Below are 13,489 nucleotides of genomic sequence, written 5' to 3' on the forward strand. Positions count from 1 at the left end.
TTCCTCTAATTCAGTAGTGAAATATTGCTGAAAGCACTTGAGTCACCTTCAGAGCCCGTAACACACCCCTGAGGAGATTAAAGTGATTTCCCCTGAGAATTCCTTGCCTTAATGATAACTCAGTAAGGAATGAAAACACAAACATTTCTCTCGCAGGAGAAAATGATGATTTCTTCCTGCTTGAGGCACTTGTGGGCTACTGCAGAGACTCAGCCGGAAGGAAGAGGATGGGAAGGCTCTGGATTCCCAGTCTGGGTTTCATCCCAGTCAGCTGGTCTCAGGGTCCCTGCTGTGGGACACACTTGCTTCCTATCTTCAACACGCTCTAAGAGCAGACTTGAATCAAACCAGGAAACGCTAGACTTACTGTGAAGCACAGGAAAGCACTCTCGGTTTTCCATCCTCTTTCTTTGCATAATCCAGGATCTTGTTACTTTTCACTCCAGTAGCCTCCATGTACCAGAGTTCAGAAGAGTCACTTGTCCTGTTGCTGAGGCAAAATACTAGAGCTAAAGGAAGTGTTTCTTTAGCTCACCATTTGGATGTTACAATTTATCGAAATAAACTTGGGGCAGCTGGCTATCATGCATCCAGTGAGGAAGAAGAGAAAGATGAAAGCTTGTGTTCTGCTGCCTTTGTCCTTTCTGTTCAGTCTAGGACTTAGCCCAGGGGATGGTGCCACCCACAGTGGGAGGTCTTCCCAACTCTTTAGCCTAATCTGTATGACTGCTCACAGTTATCCCTGAGGCTTGTTTTCTAGGTGATTCTAGACCCTGAGTAGTAGCATTACAGGTGTGAGACACCACACTTTCCTTATTCCATGTATGTTTTATAATCAGATTTTTTCTTTTCTGAGACACAGTCTCCTGTGGACCAGGCTGGCCTTGAACTCAGAGATCCTCCTGCCTCTGCCTCCCGAGTGTTGGGATTAAAAGCCTGTGCTACACTGCCCAGCTTCCAAAATATTTTTGCTATGCTATTATCTTCCAAAAGTGCCTTCCTATTTCATAAGAAAATGGAAATGAGTTAAATGAGAAATATTTCCCCAATGGAACTAAAACTCTACTTGCTCACTTATAAAAAAGTTGATTTTTTTTTTCTGTCTTCCAAGCATTGAGGAAAACTTGCTGAAGACAACTCAGCGCTGTTTCAGCAGGTTTTGGTGTTGTTAATTCAATTTTGGGTTAATGAGGCAATATATTTGACAGACATTATTCTACAAATAATTATGTTGTTTTACCAATAATTATGTGAGCAATTTAATGTTCGTTTGCATGTTTGCATTTTCTTTTCTTAATGAAATAGGCCTGAGAACATTGTCCTTTTGGGTTAATCTGGAATTTAGGGTGAGAGATTTTATGCTGGTCCAAAACACGTCACTGGGATTCTCAGATTATCGTTCACACATATTTTCAGCAAAACCAGTTTTTTACAGAGAGAGGTTCACGGTCTAAAGGACACAGCAACTTTCTCATGGTCTAGCTGCATTTCTATATTCCCATCACTTCTTGCTTTTTGTGTGTAGGCATTAAATCTCCAAGCTCACAGAATTATACGCTAAGGATTTACTAAGAATTTGAAGTTGGATTAGGTCATTTTGGGGAAAAAGTTATTAAAATATTTAGAAAAAAGTATGCAGCACTAAAGTAGACCCTTCCACCCCTCCCAGCTACCTCGCCCTAGTGGGTAGGTCGGAGCCTCCCTGCAGAGGACATAGATCTGGGGCACTGGGGCTTTCCTCTCCGATCATCAATGCAGCTTTGGGGCATTTCCACCCCCAGTCTAACAGGAGAAGTACGACCTTGTCTGTCTGTTTCAGAGGTCACAAATGTTCCCGGTGTCATAGGACACAGCCATGAGAGCTCTGCCTAGTCTCCTATCACCTGTCAAATTACCTAGCTCACAGCCGCATGGTTTGTGAAATGTGATTATGGAGAGGAGCAGCCACACAAGGAATAGCTGTGTATTGATCCCCTAGCAGGGCCATGGCAGTGTGATAAGTTATATGGTCTCAAAGCCTTAGGAAGGCTCAGTGGGAAAATTAGTAGAGTTCAGCAGTTGCCGTAATAGGATTTCAGAGAGGACGACGATTGAGACAAAGATAACACAACTAACATCTATCACTGGCTTAGTATGTGCCAGTGCTGTTTGTGTTTTCCATGGTGCTGTGGACTAAGTCCAGTGTCTGCTGCATGCTAGGCAACTGCTCCATCACAGAGCCACACCCATGTGTCCTGTTGTGTTCTTCGTGTGTTAATGAAGTATGCACAAAATCCTATAAAGACAGATACAGCATTTCCACCATTTTACAGAACAGAGAGTTAAGGCTTTGGGACATCAAATAACTTCCTCAAGTTCTAGCAAGCACCAGAGCTAGGATTTGGGTACACAGGCAGACAGATGGGGAGGCCATGTCTAGGAAATAAAGACAGGAAACTCCCAAGACAGCTGGCCTGACACTGAAGTCTGGCAGTTTAAAACAAAAGGCCTCATGGGCTTTTATCCTCTTTAGTAGGGCCCCTTGTTGAAGGACCTGGGGGGACAAGTTCAAGCAAAAGCAGGACATGCTTATGCCAAAGTTAACCTGTGAGCCACCCTGTCTCGTTCAGACTGTCCCAGGAAATGACTGAGGGGCCTAGTTAACATTGCAAAGTGGACCTGGTCCCCAGGTTCTCCCAGAAGCCCTCAAGCCCTCCCTGTTACAGGGTATGACTGGATTATATAGGGAAGGGCAGCCTAGCCCCTGGGCTGGAGAAATGTTGTTTTTAATAAAGATCTCCATTGTTGGATTTTACCAATAAAGACTCAGGAGCCAGATGCTGGGGTAAAAGCCTGCTAGCTCGGAGAGGCAGAGAAAGCACCCAACTGGCCTTCCTCCTCAGCCAACATCCCAAAAGGGTAAGCTCTCCTTCTCCAGGCCACTGTCTCAAAACCCCTCAAACTGAATGTCCCTTCTCTCTTCTTCCTGTGTGTCTCCCTGACTTTCTCTCACTCTCTACAAGTTTTTTCCTATGTTCACTTCCTGTCAACTGGTTGCTTGCTCCAACACTTGACCTATGTTTGACTTTATTTAATCCCATTCTTGGAGTAATGGTGTGTGCTAGGGCTGAGCCACACCACAACTAGAAACAGGTTTTCCCAGTAAACAACACAATCTGGGGTTCAAATATCCTGCAACAGACAAGTTTAGAGTAGGGAGCAGGCTTTGCCAGGGTTTGAGACCTAACACTGACCTATGCTAAATTTAGGAGGAAGGCTCCTCAAATAGTCATAAATCCCCAGCTCTCCAAGAGAAGTGGGAGCTCAGAATCCGAGTCTCCTCTCTGCAGAGGGTCCTTGTCGCAGTGTGTCTTGCTGTGTTTCTTCACGCCCCTACTAGAAAGTCTTTGGATGTGATCTCTTGCCAGAACAGCCATGTTCTGAATTAAAATTTCTCTAAGAGAAAGAGAGAGAGAGAGACAGAAAAACAGAGACAGACAGAGATAGAGAGATGAAAAAGGAAGGAAGGGAAGGGAGGAAAAAGAAAATCCTGGGCACGGTATACACGTCTGTAATTCTAGCACCTGAGAGGCAGAGGCAGACAGATCAACGAGTTCAAGACCTCAGCTATATAGTAAACTGTAGGCCAGCCTGAGACCTTATGTCAAAAGTAATCAATCAAAAAGATACAAAGAGGGCCAGGGAGAGAGCTCAGGAAAGCATTTTATGAACAAGTATGAGGATCAGAGTTCAGAACACCAGAACCTACTGAAAAGCTGGTGTGGTGTCAACAAAAGCAGGGAATCCTGGGGGTAAGCTGGTTAGCCAGGCTAGTGCAAATGGTGAGCACTAGATTCAACAGGAAACTGCTCAGCACCACAGAGACAGCTCAGAGAGTAAGAACGCTTGCTGTGCGAACATGATGACCTGAATTCCATCCCCGGAACCCAAGCGAATACTCAGACGTCACACATCTGTGATCTCAGCACAGTGCAGATGCAGCAGACACAGGAGAATCACCTAGAAGTTCAGAAAGCCAGTGGTTGACACCAAAGAAACTCTAGTTCAACCCGGGAGCAGGGGAAAGCTGACCCCCCAAAGATGTTTTCACGTACATATCATACATATGTGAAAGAAATGAAGGAAGGGAGGAAGGAGGAAGGGAGAGAGAGAGAAAGGAAGAAGGGGAGAAAGAAAGTCAAGACCTTTAACACATAAGGTGGAAAGCAACTGAAGAAGATTCTGGATGTCAACAGCAGGCCTCCACAAACATATGAAACATGTATATACACACTGTCCCAGCATCCCACACATACATGTATGCAGCAGGAAGGAAGAAAGGAAGGGAAGGAGGGAGGAAGGATGAGCTACAAATCCTGGAAGAATTGTGTAAAACATAGCTACTAAAATTTGATTCGTAAATATATGAAGAACTCACAAACCTCAGATGGTAAAAAGTAAACTTGACTCTGAAGATATAAATATTAAATACTTTCCCAAAGGCAACATATGCACAGGAAATAAGTACATGCAAATATGAACAACATAATTAGTAATTAGGAAAGTAAAAATTGAGAACACAATGAGATACCACCATGGTCTATCAGAAGAGCTTAAAAAAAATTCTGGCAGGAATGAAAAGCAACTGGAATGTCCCTGTATTGCTAGCAGAAATGTAAAAACACAGTCTCTTCAGAAGACAGTTTGGCAGTTTCACATAAAGCTACACATTTACCATGCATCCCCAAAATCTCACTCCTAGGTATTTACCCAAGAGAAATGAAATCTATATTTATAGCAGCCTTATTTATAATTGCCCAAATCTAGAAACAACCCAGATGTCCCTCAATAGAGCATAAATGATGTATGATGCATTCACACAGTGAGATGCTTCTCAGCAACAGAGTGGAAGCAACTACCGGTGCACAGAATCACGTGAATGGATCTCAGACTCACTGTGCTGCGTGAAGAAGCTGCACTCCAGGTTACATACCGTGTTTTTCCATTTGTGTGACACAGCGGGTAGGAAGTTAGATGGTAGGGATACAATATAGCGATAGGCAGGGACAAAGTTGGGTAAAAGGTTGGCACAAGGCATTGTTTTTGTGGCCGATGATGGAGAGTTAGGAGTTAGGCACTATTAAAGATATTAAGAATGTTAATGTTAATAACGGGTCTTTTGGAGGTGGAGAGATGGCTCAGTGGTTAAGAGCACTTGTGACTCTTGCAGGACTCAGTTGTCAGCATCTACATGGCAACTCACAAGCCATCAATAACTCTAGTTCTAAGTCATCTGATGTCTTCTTTCGATGCATGTGGTCCATTGATACACATGCAGGCAAAACACTCGTACACATAAAATAAAATAAATACATCTTTTAAAAATTGGGTCATTTGGGCAGGAAAGATGGCTCAGTGGTTAAGAGCACTGGTTGCTCTTCCAAAGGAGGAGGTTCAATTCCCAGCACCTATGTGGCATCCCACAACTGTCTGTAACTCCAGTTCCAAGGGGATCTGACAACCTCATGCACACACAGATAGACATGCGGGCAAAACACCAATGCACATAAAAATTAATGAATTAATTTAAAAGTAAATAAAAATAAATTTTAAAAAATTAGGTCTTTTAGATATGTGGAGTTTTTGTTTTTGTTTTGTTTTGTTTTCGAGACAGGGTTTCTCTGTGTAGCCTTGGTTGTCCTAGACTTGCTTTGTAGACCAGACTGGCCTCGAACTCACAGATCTGCCTGCCTCTGCCTCCCCAGTGCTGGGACTAAAGGCCACCACACCAGGCTTAACCTGTGTGGGAGCACATGTATATGAATGCAGGTACTTACAGAAGCCAGGCGGGGTATTGCAGGCCATAGTGGCGCACACCTTTAGTTCCAGCGTTAGGGAGGCAGAGGCAGGCAGATTTCTGTGAGTTTGAGGCTAGCCCGGTCTACAGGGTAAGTTTCAGAACAGCCAAGACTACACCCTGTCTCAAAAAAATTAAAACAAAAAAAGAGGAAAAAGAAGAGGAGGAAAAGAAAGAGGAGGAAGAAGAGAAAGAGGAGGAGGCGGAAGGCATTATATCTACTGGGGCTGGAGTTACAGGAGATTGTGAGTCACCTGACATGGTGCTAGGAATCAAACTCAGGCTCTGTAAGAGCACTGCACATTCTTTCAACTGCTAAGCCATCTCTCAAGTCCCAATAGAATAGATCTTTATTGTGAGCACTGGTTAGTATGTGTTTGTCCTTCAAATAAATTGAGAATTGTGCCACTTGGTTCTTAGATAGACAGCTGTCAAACCTTTCCTTTATCCTAGGCTGCTTAGAGCACAAGGCTGTCAGCTAGTTGCCCTTTCTCTGGTAACCAGCTAGACTACCATTCCTGCCTGCTGTCAATGAGAAGACAATATAAACTCCATTTTGTCTCTATTTTAGGGTCAGGCCTAACTTTAAAAGAAAAATTAGGCTGTAGGTCATCAATTCCAGCAACAAGACCATAAACCCCCACTCACCCACCCAGCCTGAGGATAACTACAAGAATGGGAAGGTATCTTTTTTTTGGGGGGGGTGTAGGTTATTTTTTTAAATATTAATTACAGCTTATTCACTTTGTATCCCAGCTGTAGCCCCCTCCTTCATTCCCTCCCAATCCCACCCTCCATCCCTCATCTCCTCCCATGCCCCTCTCTAAGTCCACTGATAGGGGAGGTCCTCCTCCCCTTCCATCTGACCCTAGCCTATCAGGTCTCATCAGGACTGGCTGGATTGTCTTCCTCTATGGCCTGGCAAGGCTGCTTTCCCCTCAGGGGGAGGTGATCAAAGAGTCAGCCCATGAGTTCATGTCAGAGACAGTATGGGAAGGTATCTTATCTCAGGGTGGGGCATATGTGCTGGGCAGCCTACCAATCTTTCTTGGCACAGAAAATACCTAACATTCCTGAGGTCTGTAGACAGCTCCCTCAATGTTAGTTATGGTAGTGAGCCAATCACGTTGTAACAAGCTTGCCCTCGCTGAATGTTACCCAGTTGTTTAACAGCTAAGCTGGGAATTCCCAGTCTTTGCTCAAACCCCAGTAAAAACCCTGACTTGCAGCTGCTCCAGACTCACCTCCCTGATCCACTGTGTTAGTGACTGTGGAGAGACCAATCTTAAGTCTGAACAAAGCTCTTTGTTCTTGCATTCATAGTCCAGCTCCTGGTGGTCTTTGGGGACCCTAAGATCTGGGCATAACACCAACAATTCACAGACACCTTGAAGAACCTATATTCTGTCCACAAGCCACACTATAACCAGAACTACCTCTGAAACACACCTGCTGCTTCAGGAGGCCTTGTTCCAAGACCTCCCAGGCAACTGTACTAGCTTTCGAAGACCTCACTTAGGCAAGACAAGAATGTTGGGTCCCCTGGAGCTGAAGCTGCATGCAATTGTGAGTCACCCAGGTTGGTTCTAGGAACCAAACTCCATCCTATGCAAAAAGCAGAACACCCTCTTAACTGCTGTGCCATCTCTCTAGTACCAACCCTTTCCTACCCAGCTCTTGATAGCCCTATTTACCCTGGAGCTATTCTTACTCGGGCTAGAAGGAGAGTACCGCCTCTCCAGTGACTCAGCAAAAGCCTTGCATTACTGCATAATCTAGGCTTGTGACTGGTGCTCACTCCAGCCTTATCATTGGTATAGCTACAAGCTGTGCACACGCAGCTCTGTGATTGGTGGAAACATTATTCCTGCACAGGCACACCAGGCCCCTCCCTGGCTGTGTAAGAAGGCTGTTTGCACTCCCCAGTTAAAGGGGAGCTTCTCTTTGTGTGTGTGCATTGTCCCCTGGTGCTGGCATTAGGCACCATGAAGAAAAGAATGTTCTTTGAACAGCATTCCTGTGGTCCTTGTTCTGGGCTGCAGAGCAGGCTGAGCTGATTGCATGTAAAACAGACAACAGCCCAGGAGAGACTCTAGAGGAGCCAAGTTTGGTTTCCAACATTATGAGGACCAGGCTGGACACACACACCCGCCCCCTACCTCTACCCCTCCCTCCAGGGTTTAGAGAGCCCTCCAACCCTAATCAAGCCCTAGCTATCCTTAGCCAATCATCAATGTACTCGTACCCTAGCTTTTAACCTGTGCCAATCACATTAAAGATGGCCTAACTGTCCCTGAGATTCCCCTAGTTTCCTATAAAAAGGCCCATGCCCCTTGGTCTAGGGCCGCCATTTTGCCTGGATGGTGGCCCCTGCATGCTGGTCTTCTGCAAAATAAGAGCCTTTTGTTGCTTGCATGCTACTTGAGTCTGGGGTTGTTCTTTCAGTGTCTTCTGGACCCTAACAACACCTACCTTAGGTAGTGCCTCTTTGCCTCTAACTCAAACTCTCAGGGGTCTAATGTCCCCTTCCGGTCTCAGAAAGAAAACCTACACAAACACACATTAGAAATAAATGAGAAAGCACAAATTTTAAAAAAGACTCAGTGTTTTCAGCCCTCGTGGCAGCAAGGAGGAGGCAGCTGAAGAGTTCTAGAAGGTCACCAGGAACTGAGGACTCAGATACCCAAAGCTCAGAGCTGTAACCTCAAGAGGCAGCTGAGGGTACCAGACAGCTACCAAGAGATGGGTACTAATATCCAAATCTCTGAGCTGTTAACACTATGAAGCAGCTGAAGGGTTCCAGAGAGTGGCCAAGGGCACATTGCCATAAGCAACAGGATTGCCAGGCGGCAAGGATAATAAAGCCCTAATTGTCAGGAGAGTGAATTAAAAAAAGGAAGGATGTGACAGCTCTTAGGCATGGTGGAGGAGAAGGTTTATTGTAGATATGAGGGAGAGCATAGTCAGGCAGGGCCATCTGGGCGTCCAGAGTGAGCATGACCCAGAGCCAGGCCATGTGGGGAGAGGGGTGGGAAGCGGAAAGGGGATGAGGAGTTTTTGGACCAAGAGGGACAGCCTGGGTCAGGAGCCCCTGGTCTGGAGAAGGTTAGGGTAGGGGGTGAGGGATGCAGGAAGAACCTGATGCCCAGTGTCCGATTTGATATGTTAATGGATCCTCAGTTATTCACTTATCCCGGGTTTGAGACTCAAGGAAGAGCTGGAGAGAGCTGCTAAATGTTCAAGAGCCAAGTGCCCCCCAAACTCCCGCAGCTACAGTGTTAATCATCATGTTAGTACAAGCCGGGAGTTAGCAATAAACTCATGCCTTGTCAGCTTAGAGCAATGAGCCTCCAGCTTTATCTGCAGAAACCTCTAGTGCTCAAAGCTCAGAGTTATAAGCCTCTAGGCTCAGCAGCTGGCTGTGGTGCTCTGGGCCTCAGCACTGTCAGTGCTGGGTTCTGCCTCTGTGCGCCCACAATTTCTACCCAAATAAAGCGAGAGAGTCAGCCAGTCACTTGAGACAATGAGCCTGTTCTTTATCTCGACGCGGTAGATGGCTGTTAAAATCCACGGTTCCGACTGGCTGAGCTGGTACATGCCTATAATCTTAGCTCAGGGGAGCTTCACAGGGAGGACGGAGGCCATATATTATAAGCTTTTAACAAGACCCTATATAACAAACAACCCTTTGCAATACACTAACAAGAATGAACAACAGTATATGTAAATTGTGTCTTTGTTTTAATGGAGGGCTTTGATACTGTTAGAGACTTGACTTAAGCCAATGGGGCTTTGTTGGGTTGTAAACTGAAAAGTGACTGTTAGGATGAAAATTACAGGCTGCACAATAGGTTGTGGTTTACAAGGAAGTTTAGTATGGGAAAAGCAAGACAGAGTCAGTGAGAGAGCTTAGGAGAGAGAGGAGAATACAGAGTAGGGAGGGAGACAGACAGAGAATTAGAGGGATAGGCAGAGAGAAAAGGAAGAGGGAGAGACAGAAGAAAGGAAGAGGAAGATGGTGGTGCGGCAGGTGGGTCATATACCGAGCACCTGGCACAGGTGGAGACATAGTACACAGGTGGTGACATAAGACGTTGTCGGGACGCCAAAAGCCCCTGAGGGCAGAGCAGTTGAACTGCCCACATGACAACTTAACAGTGACAGTGCATCAGGCCATTGAACTAGAAGGTGGGTGTTAGGAAGGCCCTGGTGGTGTGCTCCTATAATTGGAACCGGGGCAAAAGGATTGCCTTAAGTTAGAGGCTAGCTTGGGCTATGTATGTGGTGAATCTCAGTCCAATATGGGCTATAAAGTGAGGCTTTGTTTCAGATGCAGGGCAGTGCTATGGGATTAGGAAGAAGTTACGGGGTCTGAAACTCAGAGGTGAAAGGAGGGCTGAAGAGAATCGGCCTCTTCTACAAGAGAAGCACAAAGCCAGAGGGATAGAAGCAGGGCCCCCATGCTCTTCTGGTTTTGGAGGCAGGGCTTACATTCTGGGGAGATTTATGGAAAGATGTATTTGGGGGTCGTGGGCTTGGACAGGGTGCTGTTCCCAGGCAGCACAACCGAAGGCTGGGAGCTTTAGAGCCCCTCCCAGTCCCAGGGTCCCACTGCTCCATTGGTAAGGCTTCATCAAGGTCAAGGAAACAGGTCAGAGACATCTCGCCCTGTGGTTATTTTTCCATTAACTTGAAGGATCATTGCAGCCTTGAAAACTACTGAGTCAGAGTGTAAATATTGGCACCGATTTCTACAGTACCAATTGCAGGAGCAGGAAGGCTTCCCAAAAGACAGAAAGGCAATGGAACTCTGAGGAATCAAGAAACCACTGGAATAATTTGGCAAAGTCAAGAAAGGTACCTGGAATCTTTGAGAGTCAGAGACTTACCCCAACGAAGCCTCCTAGGTGGATGGCTCTGATAAAGACTTTTCTTAGCCTAAGGGTAAGGCTGGGGCCGAATTCTGAAGTGGGAAGGGTAGGCACAAGCCTAGGTTTTTGTTGTGGCCTTTGTTTCTGAATTTGTCTTATTGGGTTTTTGTAAATAATCAAGGAGAGTGCTTTTTATTTAAAATGGAATCTCAAGATTCCCTCCCTCCAGCCCTGATTTCCCATGATTCATTTGTTTGTTCATCAGATTATTTGCTGAAGACCCTCTATGTATCAGAGTCTGTGACAGGAACAGGGACTGGTAGGACAAGTCAGTGAAAGGAGGTTGCCTTGAGGAGCTCTGAGTTTGGAGGATAATTACTGCCCAGTGAATGACATTCGTGTTGTGGCCCTCTGTTGGGATTAATCTCTGTGAAACTCTGTGAGGCAGAGACTATAATAACCTTCAATTCACAGATGGGGAAACTAAGGTGCAGAGACCTTGAGTAGCTTTCCAGAGGACTCATCCAGTTCTATATGCAACCTTAAGACCAGGGATGAGCAAACTAATTTTGCTGAGAGAGATACAAATGCATAATGGTTGATGGTGTTGCGAGTGATAAAAGCTGTTGGGTCTGGTAGGCAGGATGCTGAAACAAACCACCTTTCAGAAAAACTCTGTTAGTAGAGTTATTAGCATTATACCATGGCAGCCATGAGGAGCCCTGAAGGGAGAGAGGCCTTAGTTATGGAAGGCAAAGTTTCTGGCTTTTATGGGATCTGGGAAGTAGGAAGGGTTTCATAAGACATGACCTAGCCTAAGTTCCATGGGTCACTAGGAAAGAGCAAAGTTACCTATGAATCTGGATATTATGGGGTTTGGGGAGGAGTAAAGATGCTCCCAGCTGTAAGAGGAGTAGGGAGGGAGTACAAGGCAAGTGTGATTTGTCCACTCACTGTGTGAAGGAGAGGACTCAGAAGGAAGAGAAAAAAAGCAGCTATAGAGTCTATAAACTATAGACAATACATAAAAAAGTTCTCTGGGCAGGTCATGGTGTCACACACCTGTAATTCAGGCATTTAGGAGGGGACAGAGGAGGCATAGGCCAAGATTATCCTTGATTATGAAAGGAGTTTGTGGCTGGCTTGGAATAGAAGAGACTCAGTGTGAAAACACACAGAGTAGAACACAAAGCTGACAAACAAAGCAGAGCCCTGACCAGGAAATGGACTCCTCGTAGTAACCATCCCAGGACGGGATCACTGCTCTCTGAGAGTCAGACCTTAAGAAACCAAGGGCTCTATCTGTCAAATTCAGAAAACCAAACAACAGCTCCTGGTGTGACAGGCCCAGAGCAATCAAGACGTGTTGGTCTGGAGCCTGGGTCCTTCTTCCTTCCTCAGAGTGTCCAAACACCAAAGTTTGCAGGCACTGGAGCCAAAAGAGCGAAGCTTACCTGGGCAGGCAGGTCCACAGAATCCCAGTCCAGCAGTAAGTGCCCAGAGGGAAAAAGCCTTCTCTGAAACAGCTCTTTACGTGACACAGCCCTTTTAGAGTCATATCTCTGCCAGTGATCCAGCGACACAGCATAAAAGCTATATAAACCTTGGGGAATTGGGTAGGGGTTTTGGGGGGCGAGGATGCATTATCGGCACCCTCAGCTGGGGCTGAGGTGCCGTGAATGCTGAATTTGGTTAGAGGGGAACCGCAGGCGCTAGGCTACATGACAACCTCATCAGGTGGGGGTTGTGAGGCTACGTGAGCTGGGGCACCTGGGACAGAACAGGGAGGAAGTGGTCCTCACTCCCACCAGTCCCAAGGTTGAGATTTTTGGGATTGGACATCTTGACTGCATGCTAGCCCCTGGCCAGTTTCCCTGATTGCACAGTCCACGTGTCCCACAAAGACTTAGCTAAAAACTGGCCGCTTCCATATTTTTTTTAATGTAAGTATGTGCATGCACATGTGTGTGTGTGTGTGTGTGTGTGTGTGTGTGCATATGAAAACTAAAACTTGACCCTGGGCACCTTCTGTTTTCTCTGTGTCTCGTGGAATCTAGAACTCACCAGTTGACATTGCTGACTTGCTGGATAGCTCCTAGCAGGAAGGGAGGAATTGGCCCGCCGCTTCCTGCCCAGTTTTAAAGTTCTAGAGGCTTAGTCAGTGTGTCAGGTTTGACCACGGATGCTTGGAAGGACATGGTCTGGTGCTTTGTATTTGATTGTTAACTATGTCACTCCCGAGCTCTGCTTGCCGTCTCTTAAGAGCAAACTATCACATAACCAAGTGATGCTGCATAACCTTGCTTCCCTGTAAAAAGCCTACATCTGGGGAGGGCAAAAGTTAGGGAGGGGTGGCCAAGGTGTGAGCACTTGGAGGAATAGAGGGATCATGGGAGAGAGAGAGAGAGATACTGGAGGAGGAAGGAAGCAGAGAGCCTCTATGGGTTAGCGTAGAGAGGAGCACATGACTTGGGCGGAGGAGACCAGCCCAGATGAGGAACATCAGCGAGTATTTTTGAGATTATGGATGGGAAGTACCCAGATAGAAATTAGAGCAGATGGCATGGGACGGGGTCTTTGGAGGTAAAGGTAGCTTAGGAGGTGATACCTGTAATGTCTCCGGTGAAATAAGGCTATTCTAAAATCTATCAGGTTTCTGTGTTTTTTATTGATTATAATACTGGGTTAGGGAATACCACCATAATAATTACAGGGCTAATACCAAACATTATTAGGGCATATTTTAAAATTATCAACAACAGTGCTGGAGAGCTGAACTTAG

This window comes from Meriones unguiculatus, chromosome 1, assembly GCF_030254825.1.
Source record: "Meriones unguiculatus strain TT.TT164.6M chromosome 1, Bangor_MerUng_6.1, whole genome shotgun sequence".
NCBI classification, from domain to species: Eukaryota; Metazoa; Chordata; class Mammalia; order Rodentia; family Muridae; genus Meriones; species Meriones unguiculatus.